Source organism: Pinus tabuliformis, chromosome 5_2, assembly GCF_031772625.1.
Source record: "Pinus tabuliformis cultivar Carrire ecotype Pingquan chromosome 5_2, CPIR1, whole genome shotgun sequence".
NCBI classification, from domain to species: Eukaryota; Viridiplantae; Streptophyta; class Pinopsida; order Pinales; family Pinaceae; genus Pinus; species Pinus tabuliformis.
The window spans coordinates 333,812,662-333,835,033 of NC_142306.1; positions in this window are offsets into that span (position 1 = coordinate 333,812,662).

The following is a 22,372-nucleotide window of genomic DNA, read 5'->3' on the forward strand; positions in this document are numbered from 1 at the left end:
GGGAGAGAACTTTGGGAAGTAAAAAAAAAATTGAGCACAAGAGTGAGAGTGTTGTGTGTTAGAGATGAAATTTCTAGAAATGATTCATGGAAATCATTGGAGTATGGTGTCCAAGCATGAAATATCAGTGGGAGACTCAACGGAGGAACTAGGTGATGAGTGCTTTCTAAAATGGGTTGATAAACCATTGGTTGCTTGTTGTGGAAATTGATAAAGCACTTAGGTGCTTGTTGTAATATTTATAAACCACTAGAAAGGGTGGCAATCCATTGGTGTGCTTGCTAAAAAGGGCTCATAAAACACTGAGTGATTGCTAAGGAAGTCGATAAAGCACTTAGGTCTTTCCGAGTAAGCTAATAAACCACCCAGATAGTGTGCTACAAGCCCACAATACTTTCCTTGAAACATAATTGATAAACCACCTATAAATAATTCCCATACTCCTTGAAAATTATGCAATACCCTAGCTAAACTTGGTTATAATCTCTAAGAAGGAAATACCCTAGATCATGGATCTAGCTTGGGGGTGTACAAATACAAGAGATGCTATGGTGTAGTTGGCCTATGGTTGGGTGGAGTGTTGAAGTCCCAACTTCAATTTCCATCCATTTATATCTATTCATATAAGTGTCATAATTGTTGTGTCTTTAAATGTAAATGATTATATCATTGGTTTGTTATCGGTTAAAGTATGGCTCCATGTGAACTACTAAATGGTAATTTAAATCTATTGCATGACCTTGATGGACAATATGCCTTGACTGTCCTTTTGGCTAAGTGGATTGATGTCTTTATGTGTATGACATAAATGTTCTTGATTATATATGTAAATTTACTTTCACTATGTTATTTAATATTGTAATTTATTATGGTATGTAGAGAATTTGATTATTAACTTCTGTAATGTGTATTAGATGAATATGTAAACGTTTAATGAGATGTTGTTGTAACTAAATTTCGTAGAGCAATAATATGTCTATGTGTGACTCTCAATTACTCTTTAATGATAGATTATCTTCTTGAGTTATTTTGATTATTATAGCCATTTATATTCTTTTAGTTATAGATTTTATTTTGAAGGGAGTCTCAATCTAATCATGGGTATGTTCTACGTCTCACTCAAACCCAAAGAAATCTTGGGAAAACACCTATAAATCACTTAAATTTTTTAATTCTGAAATGTTGCAGAGATATGTATTAGTATTTGGGGTCAGACGAGGTTTTAGTGTTGAATTGTATCTAGGATGGAATAATTGGATACATTTCTATAGAAAATACATTTGAATATCAATACATTCGAGAAATTTTCAGTCGGGCACTTTTGTGGAAGCCCCAGATTTAATGGGATTTGAATTTCCATATGAAGAAAGGAATCTAAGGTGGGACCCATTTTAGATCCTCAAAATAGGGAGCCATATCTAGTCTCGGTCCAATTTCAACTGAAATTTGGGTTGGGGCCCCTTGGTTAAGGCTTAATGTTGGGTTGGATATGTTTGTGAGGAAGATTTAATCCATGAATCTTGGACACCTAGGAGTGTGGGAAAGAACTAGCTCAAGAAACATTGGATATGGATTGGGCACAAATATATTTGTGATGACTTGAAAATTTAGGACTTCCCTATAAGTGGATATAATGAGCTTTCATTGCAAAATAAAAAAGGGCTTGACCTGGTAGGACCCACCACCCTGGAAGGACTAAATGGATGCCATGAAGAAGGTGATATTGAAATAATGTTGATGTGATTTCTTTATGAAATGACATGTGGCAAGTTGAATTCGCCTAGTTCCATGGCCAAGGAGTTTACTTTTTAAATACACATGGCACCGTAAAAGGATTGCACATGGCAGGGTGACATCACCCTGAGATTAGCAAGGACAAAAGGGAACTTGTGATGTTGGATGACATGACCACTAGGTGGTGCTAGGTATCATTCTACATCAGAAACAATAGAAGGGATAATGTCAATTTAACGTTGTGGGATAGAAAATTCCCACTAAATGTTGTCATCCCCACCTTCTGTCTAGCGCCATTCATGACATGCAACATTACTGGATTGGCGCTAGGCACAATTGATGAAGAGAACTAGATGGAAATTTCTCTAGTAGTTGATGAAATAATTTACTATCATGTTTCAATGGTTTGGAAGGGTTATGCCTCTCATTTTAGCGTGATGGCATGATGGAATTAGGAGTTTGGAATGGTGGGATCTACATTGGCTTATGAACAATGTGATAGGGCCACATATGCCACTTGGAAGCCCCATGTGCCAGTACATTTTGATGTGGGGGAGATTAACGAGCTAATATTTGAATGGGCATAAAGTTCAATCTAAGAGTCATATTGAGGTAGATATTATATCGATGGAAAGCTCTAGACAAGCTGAGTTCAATGGTGGAATTTGTTTCAAGTTTCAAATAATTTTGAAAATGATTACTTTTGTGACCTCATATTCATAATAGAACTTGAATGTGAGGTTAATTTTGATGTAACACCTTCCACTACTTAAGAATAACACAAGGGAGTGGGAGGGAGTGTTACAAGAATTTCATGTCATGGATTCATACTTTATAGTTTTGGAAACCATGTTTAGTTCTTCTTTATATCAAGCATGGGTATGCTTTCCTTGGGGGTGATCTATCTATTACTGAGACTTGGTTGTCAAGGTTTCTCCAATATAGTTCCTCGATTTATGACTCCTTCCTTATACTTGATGCCTAGTTATAATGCATTTTCTTCATCATTTTCTCTTTTGAACTAATGTATTAAGGGTAACCTCTTATAACCCTACCTTCCACTTCATTATGATGAGGAGAAACCCTAGTTCAGCTCACAACAATTGCAATATGGAATGCATCCTCTTTCACCCTTTCTTGTTCTCAATAGATAATCCTACACTCCTTGTCCCTAGTCAACCTATGTAGGCATCGTCCTCAGTTAGTGTACATTCTATCATGGCTTCCTAAAAGTACATAAGATTCCTTTGCGCATGGAGTGATTATTCACTAAGTTTTTAGGTTTCCCAAGATATTCAACTCTAGTAAAGACGTCATGAATTGGATTTGGATTAATTATTGGAGAAGTTTCATAATCCATCAAAACCCTAGGTTACCAAGTGAATCCTCCTATATCTAATAAGATCCTATATAACCAACCCCTCTCAATGGTGGAAGAGGAGGAGAGATATATTAAACCATATTATTATGCTAGATAATTTCTAATAGGAGACCTATCCCTATTGCATAGATGAGCCCAGTTTGTGTTTGTTAATCAAGCAAGGGTGATGATTCTGGGATTGAAGAGGAGTACCCTACTTTCAAGGTATATTATAATATTTTATAATTCATTTATGTATATTACTAAGTTATTTACCTCTATTATTTATTATTCCATATGATATCATGATGTATATCCTTATGTTGTGATTAGATTCTATTATGTACACTAACTTTCCTTTGATTAGAGGGAAAGGTTAGTATTGTGTGCTCATGTTCATGTTTAAGTGATAGGTTCGATGAACTAGAGATATATTTTTGGGTGAGGACAAATATCGTGTGCCACTAGATCAAGTCCATAATGTACACCAATGTGTGACAATAATCAGGTGATTAATCCTTCCTTTGTTTCTACTTTTGTGAAAGGATTATGTGCATAAAAATCTAGGGAAATATATTTAGTTGTCTACCTACAATATGGTATATATAGAGGTAGGATTTATGGGGAAATAGTTCCTTTCTTTAGTGGCAAGTTTTTGCAAATAACTTCAAGGGGGAAACCTCCTTTTAAAATGAATACAATGTATAAGATAAGGATTTATGATCCTAATATTAGGTTTCCTTAATGTATATATAAGAGACAAAGGGTACAACTATAATAAAGCGGTATAATGAAGGATTCTATCTAACATAAAAATATAACAATATAAATGCTATAAATCAATATCTATGAATTAATAAAGTGTTTTAGGGTTAACATCGGGCTTATATAAGGCTTAACAACATGCTTCTTATCAATATCACCCACTAGATCACTACTTGTCTATAAAATAATTGCCTCCTTATCACGTCATAATACATTAATTTCCTTTTTTTCTCTAACTCCTTATCACACCACAATTTTTCCTTTAAGTATGGGGTAATTATATTTTTAACAATATCCTTATTTTGGAAAACAATATTTTCCTTTGTCCCCCATCACCCTAGCCAATATATGGCATTGCTATGCAAACTTCAATTTAGCTAAAGTTTCATTTTCCTACACCTTTAAGAAATTTTAGGAATCCTATTTCTTCAATGTTTTTTTTTCTAAATATGACTAATTCTATTAATGTAACATAAAATGGTACAAGGAGGCATCGGCCTCTGCAAATCAAGTCTCAGATTATGCCATGTTTATCAACCAATAACTGTAAATGACTGCACACATCGGGGAAACTAGTCTAAAACTAGAAGTGTTTGCTTCCCATGCAGGGGTAACAACCTGTAACGCCAAAGTGGAAGAGTTTGTTGAACAAAACATCAAAATTGACAAAATTTTCGTAAAAGAAATAGCCGAAAATACCCCTAAGATTGGTAGTCAGGAACTCAAAACCTAATGAAAACTTTGACTAGCTAGGTGTCATTAGGTGGAGGAGGTTCTTCCACAATCAAACACCTATACGCTTTCATGTCATCTTCCTCATCCTATTGATCTCTTGTCGTTGCATCCACATTCTTGAAGCTGCATGGAATATTTCATCCTTGAGATGTGCCTGAGTAGTCTGAAGCTTCTTCATGGCTTCTACGTGTCCTTGAGCTACTGCTAGAGGCTTTTCTTCTGCTGGTGTTGGTCCTCTCCTAAATTTTACAAGCTGAGACTTCAGAGCTTTGAGTCTCCTCTCTAAAAGCTACTGAAATGATTGCAATAATGCATGGGCACTCCAACGTGCAACAAAACTAGAATTGGGTAGAGTGAATGGGTTGCAGAGTTGGGATAGAAGAAGCAGCAGGCTAGGGAGCCTCTTCAGTTCTCCAAGAACTAGCCGGCTGAGCACGCCTCCTACCACAATGGGTGGTAGGATAACAACCAAAGAAATGATCCATTTTCGAGGGGGAGGAAGAGTCTGAAGGGGTTGAGTCAGAGAGGGATAGCAAGGTGGGGCAAATTTCTCTTCCTCTACTGTTGCCCCTTCTGCAACGCATCCTGTGATGCAGACAAGGCATGTTCACCTGGTCGAAATTGGGCTGACGAGGAGGATCAGGAGCAGTGCCAAGAATTGAATGGCTAGTGGAAGTAGGAGGACTAGTAATCCATGGTTCAGATCCAGGATTCAAGGCTGAAGCAGCAGTTCAAAAGCAGTAAAGTAGACTCTATGAGAAGTGGGCATCATCTACCATCTCAATACAGCAAAGGATTTGGCATCGTCTCCCCATTGACGTGCGTGAGCTCAGCTCTACAGTAGCAGGGAGACAAATGCAATTCAGAGGAGGTGGAATAGGGGAAAGGCGGTCCTAATTTTCCATCTTATGAACCAGAATGAGGTTTCATTGCCCCAAACAAAGCATTAAAATTCCATTAATGTCGGTGGTGAGCTTCTGGGTGGAAGTATGGGAGTCCATGTGGCCACGCCACTTGCCAACCCACATTTGTTGCGTTGTTCTAGATCCTTTAATCACCCGCATTTGGGAGTTCTACATCATTCTGCACCAGATTAGTGCATTCCTGTAAATGAGAGCTGCCATTTAAAATGTCAAATGAGCGAGCATTTAGAACTCTTTCACTATCCACCCCCAGATTTTCCAGGAGATCCGCCACTTTATTTCCTTCCATTTTGACATGATGGAAATTGATTGCTCTATTGGTTAAGAGCGATTTGTCTATATGCTCTAAACGAGCTGCTAATCTCCAGCTGCTGGCCACATCGTGAGTAGGTGTTCCTTGGAGAATTTGATTGGCTATGTTGATAAGGATTTGTGAGTCTCCTTCAATTACAATAGGAAAGAATCCATGCTGTTGAGCTATGCATAGTCCTTGCCACAGTCCTTTTAGTTCACCTAAATTGTTTGTGTCCCAACCTATTGAGCCAAAGAATATCAGAAGTGGTTTGCCTCCATGATACATGAAGATGCCTCCATATCCTGCCATGCCTGGGTTGCCTTTGGAGGCTCCATGAAATATTAATTGTATCATTCCTTAGGGAGGAGGCTACCATTTACTTGGAGCTTTGGTATTTGGAGAGATGTTGTTGGGGTGCTCATGAGTTTGGTTAATCTGAAGATGCCAATTCTCTGAAACGTTCTTCTCCTGGGGAAGGGTAGGAAGGTCCTCTTCATGGCATTTTTGAAGAGTCAAGGTTTCCTGAAGGTTGTTGCAGAAATTACTCCATATGTTATCGAGAGGTGTGCATTGATTCTTAAAAATGCATTTGTTTCTTTCTTTCCATATAGTCTAGACTAGAAGGCCTGGAATAATTTTCCATAAGGAGTTTAGCAACCTGCTCTTGTGAGGATCGATTACCTAGGTACGGATGGTGTTTATAATATCCCCTGTTACTCTACCTCTTTTTTGACATATAAAATCAATTTTTTCCCATAGTTTATTGGAAAGGTAGCATGTGTCCATAGGATGCTATATTGTCTCTTCCTGTTGGTTGCAATTGGGGCATCTTGAGGGCCCGTGGAAATTTTTTTTCCTTAGATTGTCCCAGGTGAGTATCCTTTTTTGACACAGTAGCCAGAGAAACGTCGAGATCTTGGGCCAAATACTAGGAGACTAGATTTTATCCCACATAGGGTCTTTTCAATCTTGATTGCTAATCAAAAGGTTGTACGCTTTCTTTGTGGTGAAAATCCCACGTGGTGTATACCCCCATCTCAGAATGTCCTTCTTGTCTAAGAATCTAATTTTTCTATTCGTGAGTTCTATGTCATTCTCATTGTGGATTTGCTCTGTTCCATGTCTAATAATCTGTGTAGCTTTTAGCCATTGTCTATATCCCTAGTTAAGGGCTAGAATCCAGTGCTGATTGACTTTTTCCTTCTGTTGCAGTGCCCAATCATTTGTATGTGGAGGTTTGAACAAATTGTTGAGTCGTGGTCTTTGTTGCCATGAGTCAACCCAGAAACAAGCATTGCTACCATCTCTGATTTCCCAGAAACTGTGCTTCTGTATCATGTAGCTATGTTGTCTGGTTGCATTCCATATTAAGGAGCCATTTTTAGTGGGCAGAAGTCTGATTAAATCTTTTAGCAGTCTGTTACTTGCATATTTGGCAGTCCAAAGTGTAGCCTACAGTGTTTTTGGAGCTGAGAGCCATTTACACCATATCCTTGCTCCCATAACAACATTGCTGTGTTGAGGATCTCGAAGACCTGCACCTCCATATTTTTTGGGAAGGCAAACTGTCATCCATTTGACCAATGCCCATTTACTATTTTGGCTTGAGGATTCCCATAGAAAGTTACATTGTAAATTTTTTATTCTCTTAAGCACCCATTTTGGTGTTGCTAAAATAGAGAAAAGATATAGAGGCATTGATTGTAGAATAGCTTTAACGAACACCAACCGACTAGCCATATAAAGGGATCTAAAGGTCCAAGAAGAAAGGTGGGCTTCAAGTTTTTCAAGGAGAAATTGCCAAGAGGCATGTTTAAGTGCTGAGTTGGTAAAAGGGGTGCCTAAATACTTTGAGGGTAGATAGGCTTTAGAGAATATGAGAATGTGAGTTATAGAGGATTGAGTAGAGGGGGGCATGTGAAAAAAGAAAATTTGGGATTTTTCAGTGTTGATGCTCGCTCCAGATGCTTTTGAATATTCATCAAGAAGGGATTTAAACATTAATGCTTCTTGAACTGAAGGGTGCCCAAACAACATGCTGTCATCCACAAACTATTGACGTGTGATGGCTGGGGAGTCATGGAGTGAAATGCCTCTGAGCTGTTAAGGTCGAAGAGCGTTCTTTATTATATGTCCTAACCCTTCAGCCATTAGCACAAAAAGAAAAGGAGAGAAGCGGCCTTCTTGTCGAATGCCTCTAAAGGTGTGGAAAGGCCATGAGGGAATGCCATTTACGAAAATGGAGAAAAAAGTAGAGGAGAAAAGATTCATGACCCATCTGACCCAAGGAGGAGAGAATCCAAAGGCAGTAAGCATTTTTTGAATGTAGATCTAGCTTAACTTGTCAAAAGCTTTAGAGAGATTATTTTTGGGAAGCATACCTACTTTTTTGTTGTGCTTTAATGAATGAATGATCTCATGTGTGAGGATGATGTCATCAATGATTTTCCATCCTTCTACATATCCTGATTGTTCTAGAGATATTAGCAAGGGAAGCAGCGGTTTCAGATGGGAAGTGATGACTTTGGAGATGACCTTGTAGATAACATTGTAGAGAGCTATTTTCTTGAATTTGTCTGGAGTTATAGAGTGCTCTTCTTTAGGAATGAGTGCAATAAAGATAGCATTTAGGGATGGAAGCAACCAATGCAAAGTTCTAGATTCTTCCACAACCTGCCAAACATCCACTTTGATGAGATCCCAGAATTTATGAAAGAAGTTGGAGGTAAAACCATCTGGTCCAGGAGCTTTCCCCTCCTTGAGCTGATTCATTACTGATTCAACTTCTTGTAGAGTAACCAGTCAAAGGAGTAATTGATTATGTTCTTCCATTATGATTTTAGGGATATGCTAGAGAATCCGTTCTATCGCTGGTTATTGGTTTGTGGTTCCTGATGAACATTTTTGAAATGTTGGAGGAGCTCTCTTTCAATATCAGCGTGTTCTTCCAGCCTTTCTCCCTACTGATTCTAAATTTGTGTGATGTTGTTGTGCATTCTTCTCTGTATGGTGGTGCGGTGAAAGAATTTCATATTCTGCTCTCTCTCTTTTAGCCATCTTACTTTGGATTTCTGCTTCGAGAGGATCTCCTCTTGTTTTATTCTTTCGTACAGCTGATTCTGAAGGTTCTATTCCTTTTCCATCAGTGCTTCTGTCCTTCCTTCATTAATTATTTTCTACTGAAGTTCCATCATTTCTTATGCTAGATCTCTTTGGGCTTGAAAGATATTTCCAAAGGTTGTTTGATTCCATTGCTTGATATGCATTTTGAGATATTTGAGCCATTGTTGAAATTGATACATTTTCTTATCCTTCGGGGGGAATGAAGCTTTTCCATACTAAGAAGATGAGATTGTTGAATTGTGTGTGAGTAGGCTAAAATGCTTCAAAACGGAAGGGTCTCCTTATGTAGTTGCCAGGTCTTTGCCATTGAAGAGATATGGGCCAATGATATGACCCGGAAAGAGGAAGGATTGAGGCAGTGAAGTCTCCTCCTAACTGAATGGCATTGTTAGATAAAAAGAAACGATCCAATTGTGAGGCTATTTTCTGTGAGCCTGATCTTTTATTGTTCCAGGTGTACATTCCATTGTTAAAGGGTAGATCAATGAGCCAGTTATTTTGTATAAAATCCTTGAAGTGGCTCCTTTCCATGTCTAATTTAACTTAGCCTCCATTCTTTTCCTCAAGTTTAGTAATCATATTAAAGTCACCACCTGTAATCCAAAGAGGATGTACTCTGGTAGAGTTGAGCATTTCAATTGTGTTCAGCAATGCCAATTTGTTCATGGCATCTTGAGGGAAATAGACATTGGTGAGATGTCAGTGAGTATTGGTACCAATAATATGAAAAGTAGCTTGTATGAAATTATGAGTCGCATGAAAATCCGTGAGCGAAACAGACTATGTATTCCATGCTATTGCAAGTCCACCTGAAGCTCCCAAGGCATCCACTACTACTAAATGGCTTCCTGGCTAGGATTTTGAGAGAATGGTGCCAAGTGTATTACTGCTACATTTTGTTTCTTGTATGACGTAAATTTAAGGTTTCTCCTGCTGTATCATGTTTTTGATCATTCTATACTTCACAGGACTGTTTAACTCTCTTAAGTTCCATGATGTGAGCTTCATGGTTCAATATTGGGTAGCGATCTGTAATACTTCATTAACTTGGAATATCTTCCAGAATCCACCAACATTTACCCAATGATGATGGTTCTTTGCGGATATATCTTTCTTCCACATTTCTTGGTATCTTTCGGAAGGTTTTTCCCATCCCATTGACTACTTGGTTGGATCCCTAAAGTTCGTTGCTGATGTGCTCTAGAAAGGATTACCTCCAAACTTTCTAACTGTCTATCGGGGACTTTATCAAACTCTTTCCTCCTACATGCTTGCTCAAGGCTGAATATATCTAGATCCCCAATGTCAATACTTGCAGGCTCCTCTTCCATATGTTTGGGCTCACTGCTTCCCACCACTATTTCATTTGAATGGATTGGTTCTTGGAGAAAGCTATCAATTTCCATTCCATTAGACCTCCATTCGGTTTCCTTAGTGGGATTGGATGTTTGGCTTACCAGGGCATAAGGTGGCTTCAGGGCTTTACTTGTGTCTGAGGGTTGGATTACCAAAGATGACATGGGTATATCATTAGTTTGGTTAGGGGGTTCAGAGTCATTCAATGCTGGTTGTGCTAGGATATCAAAGTTGTTGCTGGTGGAGGGTATGGAGGAGATGGTTGTGGGATTTCTGAAGCCCAAGGCAGGCTTTTTTCGGTGCTTTTCCAGGTATTTACTTTGGTAGATCCTTCCGAATCAGGTTTTTCTGAGGTGGTATTGGTTTTGGTGGTTGCATTGAAGGGGAAGTCACGGAAAAGATGACCATGTGCATGAAATTTTCTTCATCTAAATGGAACATGTTCATAATATATAGTCTGAATCCATTCAAAATCATCATGATATAGACTTACCGAGTCTGGGAGTGCCTTGTTTAGATGCATGTAGACATAGATGTGAGCATAAGAGGTATACCTTCTTAGTTTCATTTCTTTGGCTATCTTTATGAAGTCACCCAGACCATTTCCAATGTCTTTTAGCGATTCTTCATCTCAGTACTCCAATGGAAGACAATACAAGTGGATCCAGATGGCCCCCAACTGAAATCCTCTTTGCCTAGATTGAATCTTTCGATCTAGTCTCTAAGATACAGGCCCACAGAGCTGAAGAAGTAGGGGCCACCATCTAGGACTCTGTTACAATCTTCTATGCAGTTGAAGATAGCCATAAGGAAGCCTTTAGGTCTGAGCTGTAGGGTGACATGTCCTTTAGGTTTCCATTTGGCCACAATCCACCCCTGCAGTGCTTTCTCTATTGGCCAGAATCTGATAAATTTCCCTATGAGATCTTGGTCTTTCATAAATTGGATTTGGGTATTGATCCGGTGACCAGGTAGTTCTATCTTGGGTCATTCTGCTGCAATAAGTTTGCAAGTGGCAGAGGTCGCTTTGGGGATCTCTCTGTTCAATGTAGGATGGTCTTGATGCTGAGTCTGAGGCATTGCCTCCGTATCCTGTGGTGATTTTTTCTTCCCGTTCTCTGCTAGGTCAGTCTTCTTTGCAGTGCTGTCAGGGTGAACTGTATCAGAAGCTCTTTCAGTCCCATTGCGAATCCAATTCTCACTGCTGTTGCTGGGGGGGAGGCTCTGAGTCCCCCCCCAAAAGGGGATCCATAGCAATGGGTCTAATTGCTGAGTAATGTTGTCGCTAGAGATGCTGAGTTGTTGCAGTCTAGTGTTGTGCAGAGAGGTTTAGTTGTTGTAGAGTTGACCAGAAACCCTAAGCAGCCATGAAGCATTGTCCAAGCTCGCTCATGACCCCCTATTTCTTCCATGTTATTTAACATCTTCTTATAAAATACATATTTATTCATATCCATGCTATGAATGGTGGAAAATCTTTCTTCAACAAAAACCTATATAAAATAAGGTATATTTCCCTTAATTCAAAAATTATAAACTATAAATTACTTTTAAATGCATTCTATTTCTTTAATAATTTTCTTGCATATTCAACTTTACATTCATATAATATAATGAAATATAAAAATTAATAAATATAATAATTATTTTTTGAAAATAATCATTTTGCACTCTCGAGATAAAACTATCTTGTATTTGAAACAATATGCAATCAATAATTCAACCCCTTTTTTAAGATAATCATCACAACTCACTAATAGTTTTTATTTAACTGTATCAACTTTGTTCGATAGAAAAATGGGAATTATTGTCTTATAAAAAATTAGAAATTAGTTTTAACTTATTCTTATCATGATCGAATTTTGAAAATAGCATTTTCATTATTCTATAAAACTGGAAATTGCCCCTAAAGGTGCAAAGGTACATCGAAGGAATAAAAAAATTGGGAAAATCAAGAAAGTTGCTAATACAAAATGGATCAGTTTTCACATAGTCACTTTTGCGAGTAACTTAATGGACAACTTTAAAGAGAGACAAAAAATTGAATCTATGACATGATGTCGGCTTCTTGCTTGACACCAAGATCATGGTCGGGTCAACTATGCCATATCAGTGGGATTCAACATCTACACTCAATCTTGTGAAGCAAAATTGTGATTTTTGATTATTTAAAATGAGTTTTCAACTTTATGAACACCTAAATTTTTGCCAATTGTATAACTCAAACTTTTAATTTTAACACATATCTACTAAATTTAGTAATAAAAAATTGAAAATTATACCCTGTAGTCTCAAAAACTTAGAATAATTAAACTATAGTATTCTTCAATAGTCATGAGTTATTGTGTCTTTCATGAAGATTTATCTACACAATGTTGCTTCCTAAAATGAAAATATGTCCACGACAAGTACTGGGAAGGTATGATGTGGTTGTTTGTGTTTTACATTTAACTATATGTCAAGGAACCAATCAATGTTCCTTCTAAAAATGATAACACATGCCCATGCTACAAGTATTGGGAAAGTGAGGTATATCCCATGCTTGGAGTATTGGTTAGGTGAGGTATGACCCTTTTAGGCAGTAATGTTAAGCTTGAGAGAAAAATAGGAGAAGTTGGTGTTGTTTGAGTCATCTTCTTGATGCTCTTGCTACCCATTCACATTCAATTTCTGATCCTAACATTTAATGCAAGGCTCATTTTCTTCTTACATAAAGATGGTCCAAGACGTGTTCTATTTTTCAATTCATTTTCAGCATCTAAGAGGGAATGCTCATGCTTTATTCGAAGCTCCATTGATTCCTTCTGATATTTGGCTACTAATAATTGCATATTTCTATTGGTGGAATCTTTATCTTCATCAAATAAAATGTTTCTGATGATGGTGATTGAGGATGAAGCAACACAGTTTTTTGGACAAAGCTAAGACAATCATAATTAGTAACATGACTAAATCCTTTAGACAATCCATGGCTCCAAGCTTCTTCAAAGTTGCCTACATATCCTGTATTTTTGAGATGTTTTGTAGTTTTTCTTGAAACTACATTTTCTTTCTCAACGACACCGTCCTTCTCTCCATCAACAAAGAGGGTTGATGTATGTTCCTTAACATCATCGACCTTTCTACTAACATCATTGCCCTCCTTTGTTGATCAACAGGAGGTGAAGATGCCTGGAATAGGTCCCAAAACTCCCATGTCGAAGCCTGACTGAGTGGTGGTGGTGCATTCGAATGTGTTGGGTGCTAGCCACGTGGCAGATTTTAACCAGAAGGAGACAAACGAAAATACACTTTTGTGATTGCCTCAACATGCCTAGCCAAACCCCACAGAGGAACACTTTCAATGTAAATATATGTAAATATTATATATTAAATTTAATACAAATAAATTAATCTATCTTATTATCGGAAGAAACAAATAAAAGTAACCAAATATATTGTGAAAATGTAAATATGATTACTAGTATAGATTTATTTTAACATTTAGTAAACACGGAGAGAAATCAAATCTATGAAGATGAAAAGTTATTTTTTATTGTAAAATTTGAACAAAGATTTTGGCCTCAAAAAAATTGATTTAAGATGCTCATTCTGAGAAAAACACTAATATAATATTCTAAATAGAAGAAATTTTATTTATTTGTAATTCTCATTCTCCATATTAAAACGTTAGCACACACTCTCTCTCCATATATGTGTGTCTTAAATTTTTACATGTCAATTTCATATTAAAAATTAAATGAGTTACAAATCTCCCCCATATCTTGAATTAAGAAAAAAAAGTTAGTAATAAAACAAGAACACACACGTGCACACACACACACAATATATAGATATATATATAATTCATAATCTACATCACACCTTTGTATTATTAATATTTTTTAAATATCATATATCAATTTCATATTCTTAATAGGAAATTGAGTACACTATAAGTGTGATTTTTTGAAAAATGGGCAAAATTTCCAAAAAGTCGTACTTAAAGACTACTTAATTTAGATCTAAAACTTTTGCAATCCATATTGTAGATATGTGTCTTTCGTATTAATCACATCATTAGGATTTGGTCTATGTTTTGAACCAACTAATGTGGTTCATCCTCATGACAAGGTGAAAAAATAAATCAATCTTCAAGAATAAATAGCATGGATGCATCATTGCCAAGAATTAGCTGTTGAAAACTATCAATTAGTGATTAATTAATAAGGTAAATAAAATATTCTTGAAATTGGTCGTTAGAAGTTATTTATTAAAAATGTTATGTATTAAATTCTAAAGTAGCGGTTAGAAATCAAAATTATTAATTTTTAATTTTTAATTTTTATTCTTCAATTTTAATATATTAAGAATAATTCTTAAATTAATTAAAATAATCCTGGTTAAGAATTGGTTGCAAAATATTATCTATTTATAAAGTAGTTTTTATGAGTTTATTAATTTTGATAAAATAATTCCTAATAAAGTAAGAATAATTAATTAAAAGAGAAGCTCTAAGGGACAAGAATTGACAAATTTAATATAAAGTAGTTGTTATGGGTTTTAATTACATTAAATAAATAATTATAATAATAAAAAATTTATATATTTATAGAGAATAGGGTTAAGAATTGGTACAAAGATATTATATATTTATAAAGTAGTTAGGAAATTATTTAATAATTTTAATTATATTAAATAAATTTATATTATTGCAAAAAATGAATAAAGATAAACAGTTAAGAAAAGGTTATAAAATATTATTTATATAAAAAGAAAAAGAAAGTGTTAGGAGTATATTTATAATAATTATGTTAAACAAAATAAACCATATATAACAAAATTTTAAATAGTAATAAAGAAATAAGGGACCGTAAATGGTAAAACGCAGTAGGTAACTAATATTACAAGTAAATAATATTTAGAAATGGGAACACAGAGGACATAGACAGGGGGTGGAATCATGAAGAGAGGGTCAGAATCCAGCTCTTACTTAATTTCCAACCATCATCCCTGTTAACATTTCTAGCCTGCCTCTCCAGCTTAATAGCCTCTCTAAGCTTCCTATGGTGTAAGTGATCAACCTTAGCAATGAATCTAGAGACCTCAGTACAGACATGGTGTTTGGATTTCTCCTCATGCTCAGCTAGAGCCAATGAGTGGTAATGATTGTGCCTAATGTATGTTGCATGCTCATGGATTATCTGGTTAAGGGACCAACCCGTTTCTCCAATATAGGAAATACCACAGGAACAAGGAATCATGCAAACACCTTTCATGTCCTTAGGGTTGACATGGTCTTTAATGGATCCAAGAGAATTCCTAATGGTTCTGAGAGGCTTGAACAAATATGAAACATTATTCCTCCTAAGGATATGGACAATCCTGTCTATGGTCTCTTGGATAAATGGGAGATGAGCATTGGAGATAGGATCAACACGAGGAGTTTTAACTCTTAAATCATTATGTTCTCTTTTAAATGCCTTGAGGCCTTGAGTTCTGCTATACCCATTATTTTTAAAAACTTCAAGAAGATGAGATTTCTACTGCTCGAGGTGGTTTTCATATGAGATTCTATGAGCACGAGCAACAAGAGTGTTGAGAACAACAAATTTTTGAGTAGGAAAATGATGAGAGCTAGCATGAAGATATTGTTCTATGTGAATTTTTTTGTGAAAAAATAGGTGAGAAATGGAACCATCATCAATTCTAGAAAGGAGAATGTCAGGGAAGGGGAGGCAGCCATTTGCCTCGACTTCCATTGTGAACTTGATGAAGTTTGATTGGGGATTCAGGTGGTTCAGAAATAGATCCAACTTCTCACGACCATGGGCCATATGACGCAAGTATCATCAACAAACATCTTCCACTTTTAAGGTCGAAATTGAGCCAAGACTAAATCCTTGGTCTCAAAATATTCCATAAATAAGTTATCTACAATAGGGGAAATAGGGAAACCCATCACAACACCGCACGTTTTCTCATAGGACTCACCTTGGAAACTGAAGAAATTCGAGGTGAGGCAGAGGCCAACTAATGTGGCAGTTCCCTAGTTAGTGATCTGGTTAATGAAAATAATGGCCTCTCGAATGGGGATTTTGGTATATAAGCAAACAACGTCAAAACTTAATAACACATCCCTAGGGTCCAACCTAATATCCTTCCATTCTTTAGCAAAGGAAGTTGATTCCTTAAAGTAGGAATTAGTGTGACCCACAAGAGGTTTAAGCTTAAGAGCGAAGAATTTAACAATAATATAAGTAGGCCCACCTATTTTGTTAACAATAGGTCTCAAGGGGGGGGCGTATTTATGAATCTTTGGAAGGCCACAAATCCTAGGGGTGAGGTGATTTTTCTCGATAAGATTTCTAGAAAGAGGATTAAGCGATAAATTTGATTTAATGGTCATAACTACTTCCTTAGACATCGACTTAATGGTATTCTTTTTAATCTTGAAGTAACTACCACTATTAGAAAGATGGTCAATCATTTTGATGAAATAGTCAAACTTATCCATACTGACGACGACCCCACCCTTGTTAGCTTTAAAGACAACAATGTGAGTGCTATCCCTAAGGGCCCCGAGGGAAAGAAATTCCACTTTGCTAAGGTTTCTTTTGGGAGGCTTAGCCTTCCTAAGAACAAGAGAAAAATATTGCATAATAGCCTCCTTGAAATTATCTAGAAAATCCCTAATACCATACTCGATGTTACAAATAATGTCATCGATGGGAATCTCCTTAGGGGCAAGGGAAGAATTAAGCCCTTTATTAAGGAGACTAAAAGAAAATGAATCAAAATTTTTACTAGAGAGGTTAATAACATTCTTAAATCAATTTCAAAAGATTGATTTAATTAATTTAATAATTATTCTTTTTTTTTCTAAGGCAAGAGTGGATCCTTCTATACAATTGTAATAAAAAGAAATAGTGTACATAAGGCTTAACCCATAGCTAGTCATTAGATCCTGAGCTAAATATCCAGCGGATGAGAAACATTTCGAGTGGCCAATAAGCACACCTTTTAAAAAGCAATACGGACCCAATAAACTCATTAGATCCTAATTCATAATTCTATCAGGTCCATTTTTAACATATCCTTCGTTCATTTTCACCTCCTGAAATCCTCCATATTCACGCAATTCCCGATGGGTTGTGCGAATAGTGCAAAACTTAAAGTCTGTTACGAACCCACCAACAAGCATGATCAATCCTAGACGTAGAATGACCGTGTTTGATCCAACAGTCATGAAACATATCGCACGGCCTTAGCTCACCAATGATTACAGCGCGATGAGGGTGGTATTTCCTCTCCACTTTGGGCCACGTATTGCATGGTGTGTGGAATTCCTTCCAAATGAGAAAAACTACTTCTGGCATGAAAGTGGTGCGATACACTGGAAACCAATTCGAGGGCGCTAAAGCTACCACAGGCAAAAAAAACATGGTTTTCAGCCACCGCAAAAGACTGGAATCTGGTGCCCAGGCTAAAGGAACATGGAGATCCCTTCTTTCAGCCCTCCCCCTGAAACTTCTAGTTTGTTGTTGATAATCGTAGACCTGCATGCCAAAAGCGACTTTACTTGTGTTATACCTTTGTGTAAAAGTCAACCAGATCCCGACTCTATGGCTCTGTTACTGTATACCTTATTGTCCTCTTCCGCTTGGCTAAAACACTGCTCCCTTAATGTGTTATGAGGCATTTCTGACCAAATCAACTTGACCCTATTTTTAATGCAAACCACTCCTTGATTGGCCATCCTATGCACATGAGTGAAACTCATTGTGCATAGATTTAGGAGGTGAAATTGGATCCTTTGAAAGACCTGGATCAGTCTCCAATGCCTTGAGACTTTTTCTGGCTCTGTGTCGTAGCATATTCTTTTAACCGAGTTGATAATCAACTCAGAATTGGCTTCAATAATTATGTTCTAGAGATTATCCTATTTCAGGAATTCTAAACACTATTCAAGAGCCATTAATTCAACCATGTTGTTTGTAGCTCTTCCCAGATGGCAATGGAAAATAAAGATAATACAACCATTATCATCTCGTAGCACACCTCCAAAACCAGCAAGACCTGGGTTGCCTTTTGAGGCCCATCAATGTTGAACTTCAGAAAACCCTTACGGGGGGATGCCAATAATCTGGCTTATTTGTCAGATTCATAACCTTCCTAACCATTCCTTGTGGTATAAGCCCCTACATACCCAACTAACAAAGTATCTACATCTCATTTGCTAAAGGAGTATTTTTTGGGGAGTTTTTCCCAATAGTGCCAACCATCTCCTTGAGCTGTCTTAAGATTTGCAAAAAAAAGTGGTGGGTAGTTCTGTGAACATTTTTAAAGATTCTATTGTTCCTTTCTTTCCAAACATTCCAAATTATGAAGCCTGGAACTAAAACCCAGGCCAAGTGAAGAAAATCATACTCAGAGAAGTTTCGTCTCCAGTTATTTAGGGTGTTGATAACACTTTCTTTGTCCTTGTCCGTCTATTGGAAAATTGTGGAAAAAGTATCCCTCAACCTAGAGGTAAAGATGCAATCATTGAGAAGGTGCTCCATTGTTTCCTCCCGGGCTTCACAGAGCTGGCATCTAGAAGGTCCCAGAACACCCCTCTTCTGAATATTTTCCCAAGTTATAATTTTCTTATGATGTCCCAACCACATGAAGAATTTAATTTTCATCCAACCCTGATGCCTCCAAAGGTTCTGCCAAACCCTGTCTAGAATGTAGGAATCCAGCTCAAGGAAAATCTTCTTGGCTTCCTTGATATGGAAGGTACCTTCTTTGTTGTTGCCCTATTTAAGTTGGTCATGCCCCTCTGAAACTATAATCTTGCTTTGGTCCAAAATTGTCAGTAGTGCATCAGCTTTTACTTTCAAGGGGTTGTCCTCCCCATTTTCTATATTCTTCCAAGTTCTCCATTTGCTTTCTATACTATTTTTTTCCCAAAAATATTTAACCCTAAAAAGCCCTTTGGTGTCCATTTCTTTCTTAAGGTCCAGAAAGTCATCTCTTAATAGTGTAGGTTCTTGCTGCCATTTATCCTCCCAAAATAGGGCAAGGTCTCCTTCTCTGATTTCCCAGAAATTGATTTTTTGCACTAAGCCTCTATTCTCCCAGGCCTCATTCCAAATGTGGGATCCTTTTATGATTCCCGTCATCCTTATGTGATCATTATCTTGCCAATTACTGGCATATTTTTCTTTCCATACCCTAGCCCACTGAGCCTCTGGATCTTTTACCTAGCGCCACCATAATTTTGCCCCTAAAACCTTGCTAAGTACATCTGGATCATCCAATCCAAGACCCACATGGGTTTTCGGTTTGCAAATCTTATCCCAGGCTACCAAGGCCCATTTCTTTTTCTCGTCCCCCTTACCCCAGAGAAAGTCTCTTTGAATGGTTCTAAATTGTTGTAAAAATCCCTTTGGAGTTGGAAGTGCTGAAAGCATGAAAATTGGGATAGATTGCAAAACAGATTTTGTAAGCACCAACCGACCTACCAAGTTTAAAGATCTAATGGCCCATTTTATGATTTTATCCTGCATCTTATTAATCACCTGCTCCCAGATGCTTTTGTGCAAAGGTTTATCAGTTAGAGGAACTCCCAGGTACTTGGAAGGAAGGACCTCCCTTTGGAAGCCCAGAATTCTGGAGATATTTCTTTGAATAGTGATATTAGTATTAAAGAAAAAAATCTTAAATTTGGATAGATTTACCTCCATACCTGTTGCCATAGAAAAGTCACACAATATTTGTTTATAAGCAAGAGCTTCTTTTACCATGGGGACTCCCTACAACATAGTGTCATCAACAATTTGTTGATGGGACAAAGCCTGTCTAGTTTCAGAAAGATGGATACCCTTGATGATACCCCCTGGTTTCGCATGCTTGATAGACCACCCAAGTCCTTCCATCATGAGGATAAAGAGGAAGGGAGAGAGCAGATCTCCCTGTCTAAGACCTCTTGAAGGAGTGAAGGTCTTGGAAGTAGAACCATTGACCAAATTGAAAAGCTAGAAGAAGTGACCACTGCCATAACCCATCTTACCCAATTGTGATCGAATCTAAAGACTAGAAGGACCTTCCTAATATAGGTCCAATTCAGCCTATCATAAGCTTTGGGAAGGTCCAATTGCATAATCATTCCCACCTTCTTGTTGCTTAACAATGAATGCACCACTTCATGCACTTGAATGATGTTATTGAGTATTTGTCTACCCTCCACATAACCTGATTGCTTGATAGAAACTAGAGTAGGTAGAAGGGGTTTGCATCTATTGGCAACAACTTTGGATATTATTTTATAAACCACATTGCATAAAGCTATGGGTCTAAACCTGTCCGGAGTCTGAGCATTATCCTATTTGGGGATCAAGGAGATGAAGGAAGTATTGAGTGCCTTCAGAATGGTTCTATTCAACTTGGAATCCTCCACTACATTCATAATATCTTATTTAACAATACTCCAACAGGCTTTAAACAAATCCACATTGGAAACATCAAGGCCCGGCGCCTTGCCATTCTGCATTTCCTTAACTACCTCACTGACCTCTTCTTCAGTCACTAGCCTCTTCTTCAGTCACTATCCTGTTGAGATTGAAATTATCCTCTTTTGATACTAGCTTGGGTATATGCCTTGTTAAATCCATGATAAAGTGATCTCTGTCTGCATTGGTCTCCTTCGCTATACCTTGGAAGTGCTGGACTAACACAGTTTCTATCTCTTCATGGGAATTGCGAAGATGACCTCCCTCGTCCTTGATTGAAGAGATCCTATTAAGGGATCTATTCGCCATGGTGGATCTGTGGAAAAAACTAGTGTTTTGTTCCCCTTCTTTTAGCCATTGAACTCTAGATTTTGTCTCCAGTATATTTCCTCTTCTTTACATAAGTTCTCCCAGTCTTGATGAAGTTTGGTGGCTTGTTAATCTCTGACTCTATCAAAGCCATCTGTAATAAGAGTTTGATTGAGTGTTTGCATTTTTCCTTCAACCTCTTTTTTCGCTACAAAAATATTGCCAAATTCCCTCTTATTCTAGTCTTTGAGTATGAGTTTAATGTACTTTAGTCTTTTGTGGAGCAGAAACATTCTTGTTCCCTGAATATGCAGATCTTCTTTCCACCATCTTGCTATATCATTGGTAAAATCTGGGTGGGTAAGCCAGATATTCTCAAATTTGAAAGGTCTGTTCTTGGGGGTACCAATGCCCTATGCCTCCATTTATACAGGCCAATGGTTCGAACCAACAAAGGGGAGAATTTTCATTATCGTTTCCTTGTCTGTGAGCATAAGGTCCTCTAAAATAATGAATCTGTCTAACTTTCATGCCACCTGAGACTCCCCTCCTCTCTTGTTGTTCCATGTATAGAGGCCATTATTCATTTCAGTGTCAACTAGCTTCATATTATCTATGAAAGTTTGAAATGCTATAGAATCTTTGCTTAGAGTTATTGTTCCCCTTTTTTTCTTCGAAAGTGATTTGATCATGTTGAAGTCCTTGCCCATTATCCATGCTACATATCTATCTCTTAGTTCTACAAGAGAATCTAGAAATCTGAGTTTATCATCCAATCTTTGTGGGCCATAAACATTCGTGACCAAATAAGTCTCGCTGTCTCCGACAGGCTAAATAACCATAGATAAATAATTCCTAGATGCCTCAGCATCTATTATGCCAATCTTTTGAGGGTTTCAAATAGTGAGTATACCTCCTACTGTATTATCTACTTTAACTTCTAGAAACTCAAACCTATTGAGCCATTTTCTATGAATTTCTTTGATTTTTTGAATGGAACATTTAGTTTCCTTGATAAAGATCATATCCGGAGCTTCTTGTTTCATTCTATTACTAAGTATTGTTTGCTTTCTTTTACTACCTAAACCTCTTATATTCCAAGATGTGAACTTCATTATTACAGATTTGTAAAGGAGTAACTGGATAGGTCTTTCACCTTACCTGAATCTATCATTAGCTTTCCACATTCCATCAATAGCTCGTTTTTCTTTTTCCTGCCTCTTTTCTTTCATGGGTTTCTGGGAGCTAATCCTGGTGTGGTTTTTATAGTTTTCACTCCTTCGTTGCCCTACCTTTC